Source organism: Anoplolepis gracilipes, chromosome 3 (genome assembly GCF_047496725.1).
Source record: "Anoplolepis gracilipes chromosome 3, ASM4749672v1, whole genome shotgun sequence".
Taxonomy (NCBI): domain Eukaryota; kingdom Metazoa; phylum Arthropoda; class Insecta; order Hymenoptera; family Formicidae; genus Anoplolepis; species Anoplolepis gracilipes.
In genome coordinates, this window is record NC_132972.1 from 4,277,642 (window position 1) to 4,302,560 (window position 24,919).

Below are 24,919 nucleotides of genomic sequence, written 5' to 3' on the forward strand. Positions count from 1 at the left end.
AAGAATGCAGCGGCTGATTAATGATGCCTATAATATGGCAGTCATAATAGATGGACGATTAATTATCGGGGATATTGCGATTAAATATAAGTAGGGCGATTGGAAATATTCGATCTTAATTATAATAGATTCTTTGGACAATTTGAAGTACTTTTTTAATTAAAATTTTAAAAATTGATTAACAACTCGATACTTATGGAGCTGTACTTTTTTCAAATATAATATAAATTATTTTTAAAAAATCTGTCAACACTTTTTATTTTATAAGAATTTATGCTAAAATGTATAAATAATCACAGAACTATACAGAAATTATTTCGTAACAAATAAAACTCTGAAATTTACAAGTTTCTTATGCTGCAAATAATAATGTTTACTCGCTGCTATTTTATTTTAATGTACATTTTTTGCTTTCAATAAACAGAGCTTTTTAGAACTCGTATGGAATTATAAAATTATTTGTAAAATTAAAATCTGATGAAAAGTTATTTGTAAAGTTAAAACAAATTGAGATGCTACGTCGTTTCAGTTGTTCTCTTTCAGAATAACTGAATTTCTTTGAATTAAAGGCAAGATTTATTTAAATTATTAAGAATTATACGTATAGCATATATATTACATATGCATATATTACATATACATACATTAAAAGTAAAAAGTTAGAACCTTTAATAATTTATTAGTTTTTACACGCACGCACTGAATGATGTATTAGTTTTACACACATATCATTTAATATGAGAAAAGAATTGAGAAATAATTACACATATATTATTTTTTAAAATCAATGTTAATATATTACTTTTCCAATCGCTCGCGCGTGAAAATTATTCAAAATATTTTTCTTTTAGACCGTTGTTATGTTTCAGTTGTAGATACAATTTAACCGCATGTTACAATATTCCAGAAGTTTTTCCTGTAATTGCAAAATACATATATTTTCCAATTGCATTAAAAGATTAAATACCGAACATACATTAAACATAATATGAGAGCGCGATTTCTCTTATATTTTAATATAGTTCATACATTATAAGAGAGGATACTTTATTGATTTAAATTGTCAAGAAAATCTCGACACTTACAAGTTTTGATTAAAATATATTTTAATATAAAGTTGAAAAATTCTCTCATAAATTTTTCTATTAAGAAAAATCCTTTAATAAAAAAATTTAATGGCACGATACGGATATTTTCGTCGCCCTTAAAATCCCTTCTACCTTCTACATCATTATTTATTTTACAACTAAAAATCTTAACGCTGCTTCTACGCATTTTCCAAGAAAAATTACGCTGAAGCATATTACTGGCATTTTCTTCGCATTTTCGATCGTAGACGTACGGTCCAGAGATAAATCCGGATGCGCCGAAGATTAGAAGGGCCGATGGAAAAGGGAGTGGCGTAAATAGGGCGCGCGCGGAGAGGGTGGAAAACGGCGGAGTGGATTGCTATAGAGTTAGCTGGTTAACTCGACGAAACAACGGTACCAAGTTAACGCGCGCGAGAAGTTGGCGTCAGTTGGCACCAACACAGCCCAACGGTAGGAGTCGCGGGGTTGAAGGAGCGGGAGGGAAAAGTGGGTGGCGAACCTAACTATTTCATTGTTTCATAATTGAAGCATTTGCGGTTTCACAGTTATGCATATATCCATTAAAGGGGCCGGAGCACGAAAACGCAACGTCGTCGTCTGCGAAACTCGCCTCGTTATGGCGGCGCAACCGTGGAACCGTCTTTTGAGAAACGATCGTTGAACCGCCAGTTCTCTTACTCGCGCGTATCACCCATCTTCCGATAATTAGACTGTCGAATATCGTGCATGCCTGTTCGCTTGCGCAATTAAGTTATGTAATAAAGAGAATGTTAAGTCTAAGCGTTCCAATATTTCTATATGCTTTGGAGCTGTAATCAGAATAATCGATCCGTATAATTCGATATACATATAATAATTTCCGCCATTTTAGTATTAACGAATAGATTTTGCAAGACAAAATTGGAGATAACTATAGTGATCGATTATTTTTCGATAATTTAATTCGCGTGTCCGGCAACTAGAAGAATAATTAATTTTCTTTCACAATTTTCTACGCTTCTCTTCAATAAATCGAGATAATGTTCGGAAAAGGGAAATGCCGTTACAATGTGAAATTTTTTGTAGCTCGTCTATAAAATTGAACGGCAATTGAATGAAGAGGAACGACGAATTATTTTCTGGCACGTTCTCTCGATGTATGTAAATCAGGTTAACGTCATTGGCCATCCGTACATTTCATATTACATATTGCACTTTCTATTCCCATTAGACTTCCAGATGTACATGTATTCATTTTTAGACAGTCTAATTAAATTATATATAGGTATATACATATATATTTGCACATACTTGTGAAAAAAAGAATCTTTATGATGTAATTTTTAGATATTGTATAACAGAGTTTATTGTTATATTTGTTTAAGACACGTAATACATAAAATTTTTACTTGAGATGAGGCAAATTTGGAAGACAATCTTCTGTTATTATCAGCTTTAATTGTATTTTATCATTTTACTAGTAGCTCTATATATAGTATGAAATTAAATCTACCTTTGTAATTAACACAAGCATCGAAATAATTTGAATTTAATAAAAATTTCACGTGTCTGTGAAACATCAGCAGTATATTTAGATTTAACAAAACATTTGTTAAATATACACAAGTGTAATTGGAATCTACATGTTTTAAATAGTCATGAAAATAATGAAACAAACAGAATCAATATATATGTATAAATAGTCAATTAAAATAATTTAAATTTTTCGTAAAATCCTCACGTTCATTAACACGTGCCGTTCATCGTAGATATTTATCGAATTTTGTGTCGCAATTGATTATGTGTGATTCGTGCGACACATTTTAACCAGAAATTCGCAGCATAGATAACGTAGTGGGATCGAGTTTCGAGTTAATGGTGATTAACTTATAGCCCCTCGTCGTCATTATAGTGCGCCATCGTGCTACCCGTGCCTCGTTTTCAGTCTTTGACAGCGGTTTAATTACGCTCATCGAACTCGTCGAGCGATAAACATTTTTTCAATCCGCTTCCACCGTCACTTTGTCCTTTTGCCGAGTTTTCACAAGCACCCGTGTACACTTCTCTGTTTGCGCGATCGATGCGCAAAGGTCCACGATCGTGACCCTATCGTTGAAAATAGAGCATTGTGGAATTGTGTAAAAATCGCGCGATATCGCTCTTGCGTAAAATATAGGGAAATTAATGCAAAAATCGTATGCACTCATTTGAAAAATCAGTTTCTGCACAAATCATCTATGAAATTTATGTAAAAATTAAATTATTTAAAAAATTAGAAATAATATTTGTTTTTTTATATATATCCAAAAATATTTATACTTTAACATCTGTTTAATTATTCACATAATTTGATTACCAATTCATAATAATATTATCTTTTATGTTTGTATATTCTTTTATAATCTTATATACATATCTATAATATTATATTGTAGATACAGCTCTTCAATTGTAAGACTAAAATATTTTTATATAAATATTAATCTTTATTATATTCAGTGTATATTTTTTATAATAAAAAAATACGAAAAGAAGTATAAAGAAAATGTTATGTTAAAAGAAGTATAAAAGAAATGTTATATGTGTAAAATATTATTATATATTTTTATTATAATCACAGAACAGAAATTTCTGGAAAAGATATTAATATAAAAATGAGTTGCGACATTTATGTTACTACCTATTATTACTATTAAACATTACATGTTTTACATACAGGCAAAGTTTTCGACGAATATTATTTTATGGCAACTTGTAATATTGAAAAAAAAATTTAATATGTTGCAATATGTTAAAATTTTTCTCACATAAAGCAAAAAAATAATAATTATCCTCAATTAATGAATTTAATGTTTACTTTTACTGAGATGTTTGATTCGTTATAATGGATCGTATATACAGAGGTCAAGCCTGTTTTATTTGCTCATTTTAGCACATTGTTTGAACAATAATTATTGCGCTGTCACATACAAACATTGGTTTAAATTTGGTTACATTTGTCATATTTCTTTTAAGACGTACCGGAAGATTCAATAATATTGTCGGTACATATTATCTGTTATATTTTATACTAATCTTGTTTTTAATATGAAAATTTAAAAAAGTAAAGCTAAAACAAAATGCAGCAAAGCAGAAATTTTTATTAATATTAATATTTGCGATCAGAGAATTCACGCACAAAGTCGAATTTATGAAAACAAATATATACATATATATGTGTATATATACATATATGCATAGGTTATTATAAATAAAAATATTATAAACATTTTACTATTACTACAAGTACATTTAATTTTTATAGCTAAATTACAGTTAATTCTATTTTAAAATTTTTTAATTTTTCAATTATTAATCGATTTAATCTTTATTTGTAGACACACATAAAAATATTTATATTTATTTTATGCATACATATATTAATTAATATAAATTTAAAAAATAATATTTAAATAATAAATTAAATAATAAAATAATATAATTTAAATAACAATAATAAGTATTTGTACAAATTTAAAAAGGTAGAATAGAAATGAGGATTATCGCTGATTAAAATTAGTTCCATGTATTTTGGATAAAAGAATTAGTCTTCCTTGAAAAAAATACAATTTAATTTGTCTTTTCGACGTAAATAAATAATCCTCTTACTAATGCAAAGCTGCTTGCGACAACTATGTAATCATAATGTATATAGGACATTTGAGAATTATTGTTTATCTTTAACATTTTGTTCTTAACGTTTTTCAGAAGAAAAAAAAATAAAAATAAAATACATTAAAATTATCATTATTTTATCACCATCACCATTGATTTCGACATATAATTATTTTAGTTGAATTTATTTGTCCAAAAATTAGAAAGAAACTTATAATTATTATATATATATATATATATATATATATATATATAAAGACAAAAGCAAAATATAAATATAAAAAACGAATAGATGTACAAGCAGACTATGCAAACGGAGAAGATTCCTTGGGATAATTAATCGACTAGACGTATCCAACGACGTTGCAAGAAGAGCGACTGCGTCTTTTCCGTTAATGTATATAATCCTAAACTATTCTGAATAGCGTACACCGAAAGCGGTGATGCGGCATGCAAACGTGGAAGCGACGCATTTAGTGAATTAGCGTTCCCTGCCGTCGCAATCACGGTAATGCGCTTGTGCTCTTCGGGCGCGGATAAAGCGATGTGCTCGCGATGCTACGTGGCCGAGACGATCAACAATTAACAAGTCCGCGCTTGCGGGATCCCTTTCGCAGTCCATCCGATCCGCGAACTTCGCGCGCTTGTGGTATAGAAGAGAGGAAGCATTCCGTCATCAATGTTCCGAACATTGCTGGCGCACTAATCTGTTCTTGCAAACTACACAGATTACTGCATATAACAGACGTATTCGTCGAACAGTCTCTTTTTGCAACAAGTAATATTAATTTTATCAATTTTAATTGGATACTAACTTCTTTCTTATGTCTTTATGGATTTTTTTTTTAATATTAAATATCTGATATTAAATAATCAAGTATCTCGACAGAAAAAAAGAGAGATTTTAAAATATTTTTCAAATGTAGTATATTTGAAATTAAAAATTCATAAGCTTCTGTGATTTATTCTTTTATCTGAGGTTTTATTCTCAGTTTCTCGAGAAAATATATTCGCACTCTTTTCTTCTCATAAAATTTTGTATGATTTAAAAGAGATCAGTGAATTTATAAGAATATCTAATTTGTATTATACAGTGAGTTAATTGATAGTGATAGATATGTAAAGTAAGTGAGAGAAATAATCTGTTTAGATGAAATAATTACAAAATTGATTAATTTATAAAAATTTTTGTGACATTATTATTTTAATTTCTTGAAAGAGATCACAATTAAGTTTGAAACATAAAGAATAAAAAGTTATTGTAATGAAATACATATAAAATGAAATAACAAATACAATCAAATGTAATTAAAATCTATTATTGCTCATATAATTTTCTTAATATGTAGTTAAAAGAATTTTCATGTAGCAATTATTTTTTTAAACTGTTCCTATTCGCGATTATTCCAGTTTTATCAGTTTTATCAATTTTCATTGCTTTTATAAATTGATTGTAACGAAATACGATCTTTCGTTAGTAAACATTTCAATACGTTGCGTCGACGTGGCATCTTTCTCCGCGATAAATTACGTGCCTCTTGCCACGGCGTGTAATTTGGTTTCCATTTGATTTTAATTTACAACCGGGACAAGCCTCCGCGCTCCGCTTACAGCGGTGGCAAAATTGAAAACCTATTCTACTTTTCGTCGGAAAAAGGACGTTTCGTATTACGTTCTTTCAGAACCAGACGCCGATCAAATGTTCCGTATATCAAGCCGTACGACACGGAATTTTCTGCAAATTGAAATTATTTCGAAGGCATCGTCATATCATTTGATCTCGCGCGTCATTTAATAAATAATTCTCCAATTCTTTTATAACGCAAAACTCATTAATTTTTTCATTTACTTTTAAACACAAGCGGATCATATAAGTAATTATTTATCATGCGTTATTTCTTCTCCTCGCGTATCCCCTGTATATACTACACATAATCGCGCGACTTCGTAAATTATCGCCGACGACACATGTGCGACGTCCTGCATAAAATTTTATTTATCGGCGCATATTGTCATTCGCAGCCTGCAATTTTATGTAAACGCCCGGTAACGTGTATTCACTGTTATCACTTGTCGCTTCCGTAATCGTTTCGCGCATGTCACATTTATTGGACGAACAGCTGTCTACACGGTACAGCGAGTGCGCGGCGAATTGCGCCAAATAATTTTACTACGCAACACTGTTCGTTCGCTGTGTGTCGCAGAGGCCGGAGTATTTTGCTAGTTTTTTTTTGAAGCCAACTCTTTATCGATCTTACGGTCGATTACCTCGTACGATAGCAGACAAATTATTTTAGCGCGTCGATGCAGTATCACCAATTTCAGAGCAATAATATAATTATCTTTAAAATGAGATACTACTTTATTTACGTTTCTCCTCTTAGAGGTTGTGTTTATAGTGTTTTAAATATTCTTTTTTCAGTCATCATATAGATTGTGCAGCGTTTATCTATCAATATAAAACATTAGAAAATTATTACTTATTAATAATTAATATCTACTATTTTAATATCTTTTACAAACTATTGAAAAATTATTAAAATAAGTGATGATAGTTTAAGAAAAAAAATTTTATGCATGCAATCTTTTCTTATAAGAAGATAAAGAAGTAACATTCGAGATCTTCCAGATATACTGATATGAAAGTTATGAAATATATATAGAATATTCCATAATTTTCCTATCAGTATCTGAGAATATGGAAAGCAAGTCGTTTTTAAGAAAATATGATTATGTTAAACTGACAATATTCTTACGATATTGAGGTTCGAAGAAATCTTTTTTTACCCTAGCTTACAATAATTCCTCGCTGATAAACCAGCGAAGCTTTTTACGCCATGTATGAGTCGTGCAGCGAGCAGAAGGCATTGAAGAATCGTTGCGTAATGCGAGATGTCGTTCCGAGCGGCGGAGTTGAATCCCGAAGGGTTGCATTTCTTGAAGGGTGCGCCGACGAAAAAGCGATTCGCCGACCCTCTCCTCTCTCTCCTCGCTTGAGAAATCTCTGGCTGTCTCGTTAAAACTTTTCCTCAGCACATGTCTCAAGAGCGCTCTCGCCGAAGAAGGTTGCATCCCCGTTTCGGCATCGTTCTTACCTTTACGCGCGGTATACAGCGAGAAGCAGCGGTTTCTAGATATGCCTCACCTGCACGTGACAAGCGCAGTGGGATGACTCCAAGTTTTCGTACCTGCTCGTAGATTCGTTCGAGCAACCTCCGCATCGCAGATACTCAAGCAACTTTGTAAAACCACGCGACAGATTTGCTAGAATCGTTTTGTATTAAATTCTTTTTTTTTTTTTTCGTTTCTCATAACATCGTGAATGAAAAATTTCAGAAATCTACGCAATTTAATTGATCCCAAAAATGACGACGAAAAATATTTAATTTATTTAGATAGATATCTGAAAATTATTTAGCCCGCACTGCGCACAACTGAATAGTTTCGTAATTGAAACATTATATAACTTAATTCAGTAATATAAGATATATGGAAAATAAAATTTCCATTTCTCGACATTTATAGAGATTGACAAAATTGTTCCCATAAAATACAGTGTACTACATCGTTAGTAGATGAATTCTTTATGAATTGAAGTAGATTTCTTTTTATAAAAAATTAAATTTTGTAACTAATTTACTTTTATAATTAAGATTTTGGGCATATCGACTTAATATTCAGATTAAAAATATATTGCAATTTTCTTTCTCCTTTATTTCTTTTAAGATTATTTTATCTTATTTTTTGTAATTATTTGGGATTTGCAATATAAGATATTAATAATATTTGCGCGTTTATTACAATATTATATTAAATATTTTTATATATCTGAGTTTTTAAAATAATTTCTATAATAGAAAGATTGAATTTAGATTTAGATAAGAGTTTATTTCTAATATTTACAGCAACACATATGGCCGGCATTTTGACTATACAACTTTTTGTATTTGCGATCCATAGAATTTGATTGTGTCGTTGGAGTATAAGATATCGAAGAGGCTAACGAAACGGCATTTCCATCTTATATCTATGCGTTATAGCATACTTTTTCGTATCTCGAGATAAGTGAACGCTCTGACCGGACTCTATATTCGTTCGATATAGTTTGCAATCGCTTCCTTTGGGATAAGAACGGCGTGGGTGCCCGTTCAAAGTGGTCGATGTCCGGTACCACTCGATTCAACGGTGACGTTCACACGGGACAAAAGAGGACGGCTTGGCGGCCATAAAAATGGAAATCCACGTATATGGTGTTTTTTTCTTTTTTTTTTTTTCGACGTATCCCGCTCGTGCACGTGCGCGGGCCCTGCCATCTTCGTGCTCGACGTAGCGTATAGGATGGTGTTCTCGTAATCTCCCCATTGTGCAGGCGCTACCACGCGTGTACGCAGATAGGACCGATTCGGGCACTGCAGCCGGCGAACGCGTATCTCCAGGTACAGACATTACCTCGTAAATCTGAACTCGTCTTGTCAAATTTTTCGAAGATCATCGCACAATGACGTAGATCAACGTTAATTCAAAATTAATTAAATTTTTTTTCTTTCTCTATCTGGAACAAGAGAAACCTCGACAATTAAACTGTAATATATCTTATAGTTTTTAAAACATGAAAAAAGCTTCCTTGAAAAAAAAATCTTTTATGTAATTCTTCTTTTCATTATTGTAATAATTTAAACTATTATGATATTTCTGTATCCTCTTTCTTTTTTTTTTTTTTTTTTTTTTTTTAATTAAATAAATAATTATTTTATTAACAAAATACGATATGTACTATATATGTTTACAAATAATATTGTTTTTCTTAAAAATAATTAAATATATAATTATTATATATACTATATACATATATAATATTATAAAATTATATATAAATATTACATACTTAAAAGTAATATTTTCTCTCTTTCTTTTACTTATTAATTAGAAATATTAATAAAAAAATACATTATATTATACATACAGATTTTTGTTAAAAACACGACAAATGTAGATTCATGAGTTGTTTTATAGTTTTATATAACATACGTGAATCTAGCGCACAACAAGGAGCAATCTAGCACATAAACAGTGCGATAGCATTGTAATACTTCTAGGATGAGTAAAACATCAGGTAATATTTCTACCGCTCCGTCAGAACTCAATGCCACTTCCGAAGCGCATCATTGGTCTTTGGCGCTTTTCAGACCGATCCCGGAAAATAGAGCTTCGATAACCTGCACTCCATCTTCTCCGACCCATTTTTATCGCGAGCACATATACGTAGCACACACATTCCCTCTTTCTCCGTTTTCGCGGGATACGGATTTGTGATGCGCGATACATCCACCGATGAAAGCAGCGAGCTTTACATCTAGAATTCGCTCGTGCGCAAGCATATACCTGACTATTTTCCACGAGCAGAAGGAAGAGAGTGCATCGTACTAGATGTAGAGCATGCGAGCGTGTGATAAGTACTCGTGCTTGTGGCAAGATGCGTCGCAGAATGCGGGCAACATGTTTCACTACCCGCTTTCATTGAATCACGGACGCTAAAACCGAAACTAAAAAAAAATACCAGCTCTCTCTCTCTCTCTTTCTCTCCATTTCAAAGTTGATGTATTTAAAAGAAAATTATTTAAAATAAAAATACAGAACTTCTTAAATATTATTTTTAATAAGGAGAACAAAAGGTTGTAGAAAAATAATGAAACTTTATTGATTTGATCGAAAAAATATTTCAAATTAAGTATTTGCAAAACTGATCGCGTAGGATAAACTACGTTATGATTTATTTTTTAATATTGTTTGACATATTATCTTCACTGAAGCTTAAATTACGTAATATTATCGAAATTAAAAGGAAAATATTTAATAGAAATTTTATATTATCAAAATAGTACAAAATAAGCATTGGCTATCTTACCCAACTTTTAAGAAAAAGATTACCATAGGGACGGAAAGATGGCCATAATATTTATAAAAAAATAGTGAAAACGAAAAGAAAAATTATAGGTCATATAACAATTTACATACCTTTATAATATGTCTAACGTCGATTACGCTAGCTTAACTGTAATCTATTCGATGTTTTAACAGTTTTTAGTAAACAAATGAAAAACTTTGCAGGTAGTCAAAGGCCATGATGGCCATAGGCTGTAATTTTTTCAATAATCGCTACATAGTGCGCTTTTTTAGTCATTATCAAAAATAATCAATATTTACAGTAGTTTATGTACATTGTTCGAAATAACGATATTGTGAATCTTATATCATATTTTTACTTTTGATGGCCAATGCTTATGTTGTACTATTTTGATAATATAAAATTTCTATTAAATATTTTCCTTTTAATTTCGATAATATTACGTAATTTAAGCTTCAGTGAAGATAATATATCAAACAATATTAAAAAATAAAAAAATAAAGTATGTTTTTTGCATTTTAAAAAACTATGGCCATCTTACACGAATTTACCCTACTCGAAAAAAAATTCTTTTTCGCGAAAGAAAAACCGAGGAAATTATCGTGCTATTTACGGACCGCGATCAAATTTCCCCATTCAATTTTCGCTGAATGAGAGAGAATCGACCGTGAATTCAACAAGGAATCCGTCGCGCGACACTCTGTATACGCGTGTCGCGCGGCAAACACGTATCTGTGCCGCGCATATGGATCGCATATGCAGGCGCAGATGCACATACGTGCGAGGCACATTCGCACGAGAATCTCGAGTATGCGCGCGGAAGAGACCTCGGCTGCATACACAATGCATAGACATTGTACTTCCCTTCCGGTCTCTATCGCGGGGGCGTCTTATACAACGTGTATTATTGGATTTGTTTGAAACTCTTCAAATTCGCGAATGAAGAAGAACCATCATTCTGACAATGAGGTCGAAACGTGCTGCGATGCTGCCTTCCGGCGTGCGTATCGAATGATGTTGAAGTATATGACCGCGGAGAAGCGCGTTTTAATTATACTGCGTGTATTTAATAAAGAAAATTGGTTACTTAAATATGAATTTCGACATGATGCTCTAGAAGAAGAATCTATTTTATTTTATTTATAATAAATTTATAAACGATAAGTTGTATAGGAAATAAGAAAATCTTCAGAAAGATATTGAAATGCATTGACCTGAAAAATAAAATGTGCTATTGTTATAACTCGCGTCGCTTTTAAAAAAAAATTATCTGTGACCACCGAGCAAAGCAACTGACCGTGAAATATTCACTTTATGCACTTGCGTGTCGTAGTAATAATGAAACAATTAACCGACAGTTCTGGTTGCTCTTTTCCTATAAAAAGTTTGTTACATGAAATATTTTGACGAGTCACGTTGTAATCCTACAAGCGCATATTTTGACAATTTTCAAACACCAACGATAAAATTGTTCATGGAGGCGGCAAACGTTATTTGTGTCAACACTAGAATCGACATATGTGCAATTACCGTAGGGCTTACATGTGCCGGACTGTTTTCATTGTAAACAGTCCGGTATCGGAGTCGATAAAGTTTATCATTTATTGATAAAATATATCTGATGTGAGAGAACGATCGAGTTCTCTCCGTTATATGTCGTTTGTTGACAGTTACGCTGGCATATCAACTGACTATTCTATGTTTCGCAAAGATTTTCAACGATAAAAACAGGATTGATGGCGAGTTTGCAATGTCAGTCCATGTTTCACGTTTTGTTTCCAATATGATTAATGTGCGTTGTAATAATAATGATGACTATAATTTAATTTACGATTATATACATGTAGATTTATCAATCTGTCACATTAGTTATCTCTCATTATTCATTGATTATGATAGTAAAGATGAAAGATATATATCTCAAAATATAATAAATATATTTTTATTACATATTCTTTATTTGACTTGTCCTCAACAAAAATGTTGAGAAAGAGAGAGAGAGAGAGAGAGAGAGAGAGAGAGAGAGAGAGAGAGAGAGAGAGAGAGAGAGAGAAAGAAAGAGAGAAAGACAGATAGTTTCCTATGATTTTTATGTCATTAATGGCTGAAAAAGAAAAAAAGATGGACAATACAAGCTTTATGTACATAATTTCACATTATACGTATCTAATTATCTAATTAATTACAGTATATACTTATTATTGTGTCAGCAATATTTGTATAATGTGTATTATTTACGACTTCAATATATATTCAAAATTGATTTTATATTTTCTGCAAGTCTTTATACAATTAATATCTTTTAATGTATCTAATTATTTAATTTAGTCCAATTTAATGTATTATCTAATTTCTAATCTAATTTACTTTAAATTTATTGGTCATTTTGACTACAAAATTAATAGTATGATGAAAATTCCTCGTGATAGTATAATATTTCATTATATTTTAATAGCGATACAAAATACTCATTCTAATAATGATACAAAGTACAATTTTTGAATTTCAATATGATAAACCATAATTCGATTATGAGTTGCGTATAAATAAATACGCGTAAATGAAATAAGATGACAAGACACTCGGTGTACCGCTGACTAAAATTTGATTTAGTCCTTACTTTTTAAAGTAAATGGTAAGACCTGTTGCACGCATCAAATCAAGCTAGTCTGCTTGATGAAAATCACCGGTTGCTCAATTCACTTTCTTAATTTACTTTATTTCTCGGGTGCTTCTTTATTTGCGTACTTTGTCGTTGTATTGATTTTCGTTCCGTGGAACTTTAGTTGCTCGTAACACAAGATTAAAGTATGAATTGCAGTTTGAAATATACATATATATATATATATATATATATATATATATAAATATATACACGCACACAATTTGTTTGTAATGTGCCATTCAACTTAATGTCTTTTAATTGTAAGCTGGATCCAGCTGAGCAATCTATCAATGTTTTTAAACAATTGGTTTAAGCTCACTCTCCGATATGCAATTATAAAACTATTAATATTTCAAATGCAGAAATTGTTATTGTTAATTTTTACATTAAATTTTTGAGCGAGCGAAAGACAAAGAGAGAGAGAGAGAGAGAGAGAGAGAGAGAGAGAGAGAGAGAGAGAGAGAGAGAGAGAGAGAGAGAGGAGAGAGAATCAATTTCTTTTAATAAAAGATAATAAAATGTCATTTGTTTCAACTTTTTAATTTTTTAATAGCCAGTAAAGCTTGTTTTAAATTAAATAGAAATAATGCTTTCTCGCTTATTTTTTATAGAAATACGACGTTTTTAAGTATTATTCACTTTTTAAATATTTAGATTTTCTCTATTAAATTAAAGAGAAATTTTTTATCTAACAAAAATCAATTCAAGTTTATGTATATGAATATAAAAAATATATATAAAACTTGAATACTTTTAACTTAATGTAGGGAATTAAATATAGATATCACCGATATTTGATCAAAATTAAAACACAACTTTATTTGAGCAGTTGCAACATTCAGACATATACGATTAAGGAATAATCTATACAAGCAATGAGTTGGCCTGGTCTTTATTATAACTTTATTATATGTGGAGTTATGATACAAAGCTCTTTGACATGCAAATTTTTAGAGCAATATAATGTGTACTTTTTCAAGATAATGAAGAATATAAAATGAAAAACATATAAAAAACATAATATCCAGAGAGGAATAGGAATGTAAATTAATACAAAACGTCGCACTAGTAGTATTCCCATTCGCATTTAACTCTCGGAATATTGGGTGCGTACAAAGTGAAATACAGCGACACGAAAATTCCTTTCATTATTACGCCACAAAAATCCGCTAGTTTAAAGCCATTTGCGAGAGCTCTCGCCCAAACTCGGTAGTTAAAAAGTGTTCAAGTTAAAATACGTGCAACAAAGACAAGTTTCGAATAAAAGTCGTTACAAGAAAATCGCGGTAACAATATGACTTAAACTTAAGGGCAAATTAGAAAAGAGGAGACATAGAAAGTTTTCACAGATGGTTATTGTATCGCAGAGATATCTGCTATTTGAAACTCTTCATGCAAACACAAATCGTACTCTCATTACGTGTTACGTTTGTTTCTTGCAATAATTTTCTTTCTTTTTTTTTTGGTAAAATTTAATTTAGCTAATTATACTAAGTAAAATAAAACAAATAACTTTAATAAATTATCCAGCATGTCTATTTTGTAAATTTCACGCGCGCGCTCGTGTTGTGTTTTAGTTTTACCATTAGCTATTATTATTTCACGGTTATTTGTAAAGTATATAATTATACAAATTTCATAGTTTATATGTCATAATTCATAGTTTTTTAAGATGTGGATTTTAATGATATATAAATCTAAATTGACATGTGATTTATTTATTTTGAGAAATTTCAGAAAATTTTTACTTGAAAAGTATACGATTTACAACGTAAATATCTGCATAACATTTCCAATATTGTGTTTGTAAAGCTAAGCTTATATGTAGCAGAATACGAGATGCAACATTATCGCAACGTTATTACGAAAAGATATACATTTTCGCAATTTTTTAATATTGCGACTTTCTCATATATTGTAGAGTAGTATGTGCATAAGTACTATAAAAAAATAAAAACGAGTCAAAGGCAATATTATATCGCGGCAAATTATAAAATATTTAGTACACTGAGCATTTTATAAAAATAAATAAATAAATAATAATTTTTCATAAGGAGAGAAAGAGAGAGAGAGAGAGAGAGAGAGAGAGAGAGAGAGAGAGAGAGAGAGAGAGACAGAGAGAGACAGACTACATGATAAAAACCTGATTCTGTGTGGAACGCTGCTCGTACTTGCGATATTCCTTCTTCGTTGCTTTCAGTCGACTTCACACACGGACTACGCCAGAAAATAGTCGATAAACCTCATTTGTGGATACTCGGGCGCCATAAGGGTTTTTCTCGACTATAGAGTTTTTACTTTCATTTACTCCCGCCACGCGACAACAGATACCGGGTTGGCAGGAGGCAGTAGAAATCGCCAAAGCCTACCTCATCACCAAGCTAAGTGACTTTTGTCATGTCACCGAGTACTTGGCTCAGCCATGGGATAGACGAAGCAGGGGATGAGATCCAAAAGGATCGAGGAGGGTAAAAAGGAGCAAGAAAAGTGGTTTATCAGGGGAAGAGAGACCCTGCCAAGAGTCCCCGAGGGACGAAAGTTTTAAACGTACGCGCGGGGGAGAAGATTAACGCTTGCAGTTTAATGTCCTAGTTTAATGATACGTCACGTGCTCGCTGATGACGTCCATTTAAATAACAGGTCTATTATGATATTCGACGACGGACGCAGCTGGAATTATTTGCGGTCGTGACTGTCCGCTTTAATCTACTTTTTACAATTGTTCCGGCGCATTAATGCCATTTCTTCTAGCTCCGCGGAGAACCTCTAGTTCACGAAGTACCTGCGTTCATTTTTGTCCCACCGGAGATTAAAATTTCGATGAGGGATATGGAAGTACGGCGAGCTGCTAATTAACTGTGTGAAGAATTTTTCTTTTATTAAGCGGCTAGAGTTACGGTAATATAATTAAATGAATGGTATTTCCGACGATTTTGAAATTAAAACTGGATATTACCAATTATATTTTAAAGTTGTAATTTTTGTTATATTGTTTTTTATAACCAATTTTACATTATATGATATACAATATTATTTAATAAATAATTTAAAAATTTCATATTCTCAAAGCTTTAAAAAAATATTATAAAATATTAGGAAAATTTAAATAATTTATATCAAGAATAAGTTTCTTGCTATTAGTATTTAACAAAAAATCAGAAATTAACATTTAACTATATTTTTACCTTTGCACTTGAAAAAATTCTTTATATAAATCACAATGAATAGTTATTGTTGGACAATTTTTAATCAAGGACCATTATATTTATGTAGACTTTATACCAACTGTATCTCAATCGCATTGAACCAACAGACGCATTTGTGCCATTCATCCCTTGTCCTGTTCCCTTGTCTGCATTGTAGGTACCGGAAATAATCATTCTCGAGGGTCGTAGTCGCACTTTTTAATCTGGCTTCGGTCTTTTCGCTTTAACAAATAAAAGGAAAGCAAAGCTCCCGAAGGAAAAAACGACGTAGCCGAGGAAACGGAAAACCAGGCTGCGATTGAGCAATCTCGTGATTGGAAATGTTCGATAGGAGGCCGTGCGTAAGGTTGTGTCCACGTCGATAACGCTTATCCCTGTTTGGGATCAATCCCAGGAGGAATGCTCGTAGCTTTTTTCTTGATTTCAAACTGCCTCCTCTTTCGTCGCGTCCACCGTTCGTTGCAAAAGCTCTATCGCGAAACTGTTGTTCCTTAGCCCGGTTTCGTATCGAACTTAAGTCGATGGACCGTGCAAACCGGCTGCCCCATGAGTGCGGAATTTCCATAATAACTATATTTTGCGATGAGAATGCCGCAAAACTTTCGCGTATTATCGACAATATATCTCGCTTTATGGAATTTAATTTAAAGTATCCGGCATTATATTTTCTCTCCACAAATTTAATAATGTTTAATTTAGTTTTCATTATTAAAGATGCATTTAATTATATACTTTGACAAATCTTGGAAGTGAAATGAATTAACAAATTAATCTTTTTTTTTTGGACGAAAAAAATACATTTTTTTTAATATTTTAATATTTAAATATTTTAGCTAATCTAATATAAAGATTAATAAGTCAGAATTTATTACTGAATAATATTATAATTGAATTAAAAAATATAAAAACCGATATTATTAGGTATAGATATTAAATGTAGACGAATCTATTTTGACGTGAGACCATCTGTTGGCTACATTAATTAATTGATTGAGAGTAAAAGTAATCAATTTATATCATCATGTTTCTTTCTTGAAGTTCAAGATAATGTATAGGGAGATAAATCTCGAAACGCGCGAAATGCTTTTAGCTGATGTCGATCGACTAGTATGACTATTAGGCGTACTTGTTGGTATAATGTATGGCCGAAGCAAACCGGACACGGCAATCCATCAATACAGCGGAGGGCAACCGAGCTTTCATCGCTAATCACTAATTAATTAATTGTGTCATCGGTAATGGGCATTGCCGTGTCATTCGGTAGCTCTCTTGATACAAATATCTCTCGTTTATCAGCGAAAAGTCGATTCGCATCAAAGAGTTATCTGTTATAATATATTTCGATATGTATGTATATCTCTGATTTCTTTTCCTATGAAAAAGATTTGCAAAAAATGTATAACTCTTTTATAACAAATTTATATATATTTCGAAATATAGTTATTATTTTATTACAGAAAAATGCCCACGTCTGAATTTTGAAATATTTATTTATACATTTCAAATAGTACACAGAGTACATAAATGATACATAAATTACCACATCTGTATATTTAACAGCGGTAACGAGAATATAATTGTTTACATAATAGCATTGTGTCATATTGCTGCTATTAATTAACCGCATTATTGTGTAACACATATTCAAAAAGTAACTAATATCGATTGAGAGATACATCGATAAACTGCATCATAATGGCCGCTCATAGCAGATCCAAAACAGTAATCCATCAATACATCCGGAACGAGTATCCATCGTTAATCTCTAATTAGTCAATTAGCTCACGCAATTTTGCTAATAACGAGCACACATCGTCGCCAGTTGGCGAATAGCGCAGTACACCTGCTACATAGTATCCGCAACGACATATCCGATAAACTATAATACTCAGTCTGTGGTATTCCTATTATGTGGCTGCATTCATAATTGGCATTATATCGGTAAAGTTACATTCTATGGAATTTTAGCATTATCTGCATCCTTAAAATAATATCAAACTGAGAAAGAGAGAAATATACGGCATACATTAAGATAATTTATAGCTTATAATTACTATGTATAATCTTATACAACAATTATTTAATATACATAATAATTAAATTGGTCTATCAATTATTATTCTCTGTAATTATATCGGGCATGAAATAGCAAGTATAAATTGTATGATATGTAGATAGCTATATGTTTAATTACTAATTGTAATTTATAGGAATATGCAAAATTATATATTAATAAAGTAACATGGCTTCATCACCACATAATAACTGATCATAATAAAACCGATCATGTAATTTTTTAATATTTATATGATTAATGAAAGACTGATATATTAAAAAGAAATTTTAAAAAATAATGTAACAAATATAATTTATTGTTATTTGTTTTTTTTATGCTTTTCTCTTTACATAATCATTTAAAATTACAAATAATTTAAAAAGTTTTTAATATTTTAATTTTTTGTGGAATATTTCAATTTATTAATACATTCCAATACGTCACTTTTTCTCTCTTCATGTGATAATGTCACATAATTTTTTATTGGATGAATGAAACAATATATATCTATATATAGCATTTTCTTAAGTATTACTGATACTTGAATTGTGTTACACGATTATATTATTTTTGATTATATATTTTTGTTCCCATTACATTGCTTTATCAGTCTTTTTCAAAGTTTAGATGGCTTCTCTATTTTTATGCATTATAGTCTATCTGTATATTCAGTTCTATATAATATTACGTTCGTGCTTCTCGATGAGATTTCGTGTCGCATTTCGAGGTAGAAAATGGAACAGGTTTGAAGAGCAAAAAGCACGCCGCGAGCTGCGAACCGCAGGGGAACATTTCCGACGGGTTGGAAAACGCAACCTGCCTTTGGCAATTCATGGCGGTAATAACATTCTTGTAACTTTTCATCTTCACACTCTGCATCCCGTACTTTTCTCCGACCGTATTTTTATCGGGTGAAGTATCTTTTCCGCCGCGCATTGGAATTCTCTCGCGCACATTCACGGTTATAACTTTTACAGTCGCAAATATGCGATATTCGTGCACGTCGTTTGCCCGTAAATGTGAGCTGCATAACGAGTATTTGTATTTAATGTATTAAACGGCACGCTGGTGGAAAAGATTCGATCGCGGGAATATTTGTAATCGGGTCAGAAATGTATATACTAAATGAGACGCGATGAACGCAATTTTACCCAGCGAGGAAAAATGAATGCACTATTACAGGGCGCATAAAACAAAATATTATAACGCGTGCAGTATTCCAAATAAATATACGGTCATGCAGTTGTAATTTTATCGTCGTTTTAATAAATATCACGTTTTTTGTCGGTTATATTGGCTATTGTTACTACGTTGATTTTACAGGGAGGTCTATTTACATTACATGATTTTTAGATGGTTTCAGACGAAATAATTATTTTTTATTGTTTTTTAACAAATTCTAAATAAATTTTTCGTATATTATTAAATGTATTTTAAACTTTTTAATTTTTTTGATATTTAACATATTAACTTTAAGATAAACTAATACATATAAGTATTATATATAATATTTTTACTAATAATTTACACATTTAGCTATGTACATTATAAATTGATCTTTTTGCTTTTCTGGATTTTGCGCCGAAAAAAATTATATTTTTCGTTAATGGCAATAAATTCATTGATCAAAAGCAGATCATCATCAAACGCTTATTGAACCGTTATATTTTTTTACGACTGTCGGAAAATTTTGTTGGTTAAACTTTACGAGTGACCACTTTTCTCGTTGTCGTGGTGAATAAAAAGAACGTTGTCATCCTCGAGAGATTTGTTGTTCGAGAGCCAGCTGGAAGACGATAACTTGTCCGGATTCACTGGACTTTAGGACACTCTGCGAAAAAGTTCTCGCAAATGGCGCTCATTCACGAATTCTTGCTACTTGAATTTCATTGCTTCTGCACTCGATTCCATCGAATCGAAAAAGCAAGGTGACATCCGTGCCTTGACAATGAAGATCCTAATCAAACTTTCTCTCGCAAATAATTTCTATAAAATAGTATTTATAAAAATAATTATAAAAAATTTACTTCAGAAGAACTGTGTAAGTTTAAACGAAGTATTTTGTGGTTGAGGATTAAAATTAAGAATCGCTGTTCTGTAAATTTTCTCCTAAAGTTCTCCGTAAAGATTCTAATCAGCGCGTGTCTGGTGAAAAATTATTTTGGTTGTACACAATAGCTTCAGATAAATAGATCAGATTATGTATTAGAAGTATGATTCTCTGCTCGCGTGAAGCGTGACTTTCCCGGAATACACCATTCGTGGAGAACCCGCGCGAACTTTGGGATATAATGTTGAGTTAGGCCGTGTAAATAGTAGGAACCGAGCGGGTGCTGGAGAGATCCTTTGAAAGAACAATACCTCTTTGTCGGTTTGGAAGCGAGGCTGTTTCGCCCTGGCAAATAAGTGATGGTTGCATAGCTATGCAATATAACGATACTATCCTACCGTCTGCATTGTTATTTCGGACGAGACTAGATACACACTTGGCGCGTATATACCTGCTTATATCTGGTTGTCGCTTATTTACGCCTAACGTAACTTCAAACCGTCTCTACACTACAATTTATGTGGAAATAATTCTCAATCGATAATTTCGCGATAGTTCTAACTCGCCTTACATCCATTCGTATCATGTAATATCGTTACAATTACAATTGTATTCATATATCGATACTTCTTCTTTTTTGAGACATTCTTAAATTTAATTGTGACATTTTTACATTTTCCACATTTACACATTTCTTTTAAATTTTATTACAATATTTCTTAGTAATTGCTATCATTTTAAATAATTGGTCGCAAATATTATTGTCACATAAAGAATCAGTGAGAGAGAGAGAGAGAGAGAGAAAGAGAGAATCGTTTCAGAAAATATGATTTAAAATTTTTCGTTTGAGTTGTAAAACTTTATTTAACTTTTTGGCGAACAATTGCTTCTGAAACTTGTTTCAGAAGCTTGGGGCGCTAGAATGTAACGGCCATTACTGTAGAAATTTCTATCTCATAAAAGGCTTTCCTCGATGAAAATATTGTATTGTTAAATATTTACTTGCATCTGCTGCATTTATCGGCTTGACAACAATCTCGTTATCAATTCCGCTTTGTAACGTAATTTTGCAGTGAAATACATCAGATATGCGAGCGTGCGTTAATATCAATCGGAACGAATTTTTAATTGCTATATTGAATAATGCCCTGTTGTAACGCGTTTCAATATTTCGCAAACCTTCGGTTGCTGATATTATTCATCGATCTGTTATTATTTACTCGTCAAATGATGCAATAAAGTTATAAAATATGCAAAAATATTCGTTCTGTAGAAATTCCGACCTGAGCGCGCGCGCGCGAGCGCAACCAATCTCAAAATTTATATATTTCTCTGAAATTTCTCAATCATGAAATAATAAACAGGGTCAAGAAGAAAATTATTCAGTAATAATTTTATATACATATATGTATATTAATAATATTTTTATAATTATTACAAATATATTTACATATATTTGATAATTGTATCTCCGTGATAATAAAGTTTAACATATTTTATTTTGACATATTTTGACAAAAATAATATCGTGTATGATATTTAAAAGGTGTTTCTAATTTTATTTGATTGTGTAACATTTTTAGCATAGCATTAGTTGAAGTTGCATTTGAATATTGCCTTTGGAAAGCAATTTTTGCAAAAAAATTTAAATATCTTTGTGTGGATATAACTTTTAAAATTTTTATAAACAATTATTAATATTTTACTTTGCATATACAAAAGAGTAAGCTACTTTGTTCAGAATATTAATTATCACATCTATATATTCTTCTTATATATTTGTGTACAATTCTAACAATTTTTTTATACAAATAAAATGATATATATCTAAATATTACATAAATATGTATTTTATATATACATTCACATATATGAGAAATGCACTAGTACAAAATCGGTAGAATAAATTCGAAAGTTTTTATTATTAATATTGTACATTACGCGATGTGGTTTTCGAACGTTAATCGTAATGGTATTACTTGCTTCGCTTATCAATCAAATGTCATAGCATATGACATATTGTATCGCGCAATAACTACGAACGACACTTTAAGGTTTTAACGCGACGAGGCCATTTGGATTACGGAAGTCTAATTTAAAAGGCGTGTAACGAGCGTCACTCGGTCGAGCGTCGAGGCAATAATGCCATAATTTATGGCAACGGCTACGTACATCCACTAAATATTTCCACGCGTCGCTTTTAGCGGTTTGACGGGCACATTGTCGGGCACTTACTTATGCAATAAATGTCAAATATTTCTCCGTGCCGTTGCACCAACGAATGCATCGTGCTGGCGACAGTCGCTTGACAGTAACGTCTCGAGGGCAGCGGTGTCGTTGTGCAAGTCACTACAGCGGAGCGTCTTATCTAATCTCCAAGAACGCCGGTCGGTGTCTGCTTCATCGCCTCGCTCTGGTAGTGAGAAAATATTGACGAACATTCTTTCGCTTTTAACTTACGCTGTTAGGCACTTTTAAGACGACACTTCCGGTCGCATATTACCTCGGAGACTCGATTTATGTGTACACACGTATATGAGAAAGTGTTAATCAGGTTACATTTATTTTTTGATTTCATTTATTTTTCTGACAGATCGACAAACTTTTACAGTCTTACGTATTTTGTATTTTAATTTATACTTCTTTCTCTAAATTAAGTAAGAAAGAAAAAAAAAAAAAAACAAGGAAATGTCACTTGACGTAATCATCACTCCACGCAGTCGCAAATATTATACGTAAGCTTTGTAATTTCTGAACGAGCAACTTCAACGACATGTGATTAAGATGCGGAATTTATGTCTTTAACAGGTGAACATTCTTTGCAGATGACGACCGACATGGCGACGTCGTAAAATCGACGCGGCTCTCATCCTTCATGGATTATAAGTGATATCGTCGGACTAAAATGACCATCATCGTGGGACTCCGCGCTCCTTAACGCGATTTGTTTATCCAGAAACGTCGTCACAAGTGTCGTCATGACGCGTCTGGATCGCGCATGAACGATCAGGTGCTACTCCAAAAAGGTCACCTCGTCGACGATTCGGGACAAGCTGGTGACGTGTCTAACGTCTGGCGTAGGTGTATTCGAGATCGTAATCACAAAGAAAAGAGAAAAGATAAGCGGACGGTGTGAACGAGAGAACGCGAAGTTCGTGCACGAGCGCGGACTGTCGTAGTCGTCGACGTAGCAGAAAAATACGCAAAGCGTCGTAAAGAAAAAAAAAAAAAAAAAAAAAAAGCGCGAGAGGGATGCGGCCCACGAACGAAGGGTGGGGTCTTTGGATACCGATAAGGCTTATCCGGAGATACGATGGCCGGCAACTGCGCTCGTCGAGTCGTCAGTCGTAGTGCTCAGGTGCCGTCGACGAGATCGTCGCGTCGCTCAGGTCGCAGTGATATCGTGCGTCACGCGTCATCATTCTGCAGCTCCGAAGAAATATCTTGAGAGTAACGTTTGCAGACCACGTGCTTGGTGATATCGCGAGAAGTTTCTAGAAGGTATGGCAGGTCGGAGGAGGAGATCGCGTTTATACGTGTAAAATAGCGACGAGACGAGCGAGATAGCGGGCAATCACTGCCACGAAAGTAACTAATCGCCGTTTCCAGGTCGTCTCGAGTTTATAATTTGACGCTTTAGCACGTTAAGTGGACGACGACAAAAAAGTTGCCACGTACGTTAAGGATGCGGAAAGAAAAAGTGGGAGGAGAAAATGAGAGGAAAGTTAAGGAGAGAGAGAAAGAGGGAGAACCAGAGTAGGCATGAATGTATACGAAATAAAAGGTTTAATATTTAACGGTATATATCAGTTTCGCTCTCCTTCATTTTTTCCTCTTATCTTTTTATTTTTTCTCTTGTTTTTCGTAACAAATGGGGCGTTCCGTCTTCTCTATTTTCTCTATCTTTCCTGCCTGAGCCAACCACTGAACTCTTTGTTCAGTTTTCATCTCATGTGTTAAATTATGTGCGACCTCTTTGACATTTGACAACCGCTGTAGTTCCGGTAATTATAGCCTCATCCTCGCCACGAATTTGCACCTCGACCTCGCGCTTGTATTTTCCCTTGAAACCAACGCAATTCCTGCGCCCTCGTCTTTTTGCCCTCAATGGACCTCCAAATCCGTGGGAGGTTAAAATCCCCTCGCAAGTTCTTACGCCTGTCGCGTCAGCTTCACTTCTCTTTTCTCTTGTGCTGCATATAGTAGCAGAGATTTGCAAGTACCTATTCAATTCTCGCTTGGTTTTACAAGAGCTAGAGGGTCTAGTAAGACCGACGGACATTCACTTTGAATTACTTCAACAGCGGACTCTT

The 24,919-nt window shown here is 32.5% G+C and overlaps 1 protein-coding gene across 17 annotated transcripts in view; it reads left to right on the forward strand.

The window, feature by feature from the left end:
* Positions 1–24,919, forward strand: part of LOC140664251 (CUGBP Elav-like family member 1-A) — a 528,745-nt gene that overhangs the window by 189,829 nt on the left and 313,997 nt on the right. For 15 of the 17 annotated variants that reach the window (XM_072889205.1, XM_072889211.1, XM_072889210.1 and 12 more), the window contains one exon: positions 23,432–24,107. The exons of 1 other annotated variant lie outside the window; for it this stretch is intronic. The gene's annotated coding sequence lies outside the window, so the exon portion shown is untranslated. Of the gene's footprint in view, positions 1–23,414; positions 24,108–24,919 lie in introns of those variants that run through there. One more of the 17 variants, XM_072889207.1, reaches the window with a different exon arrangement.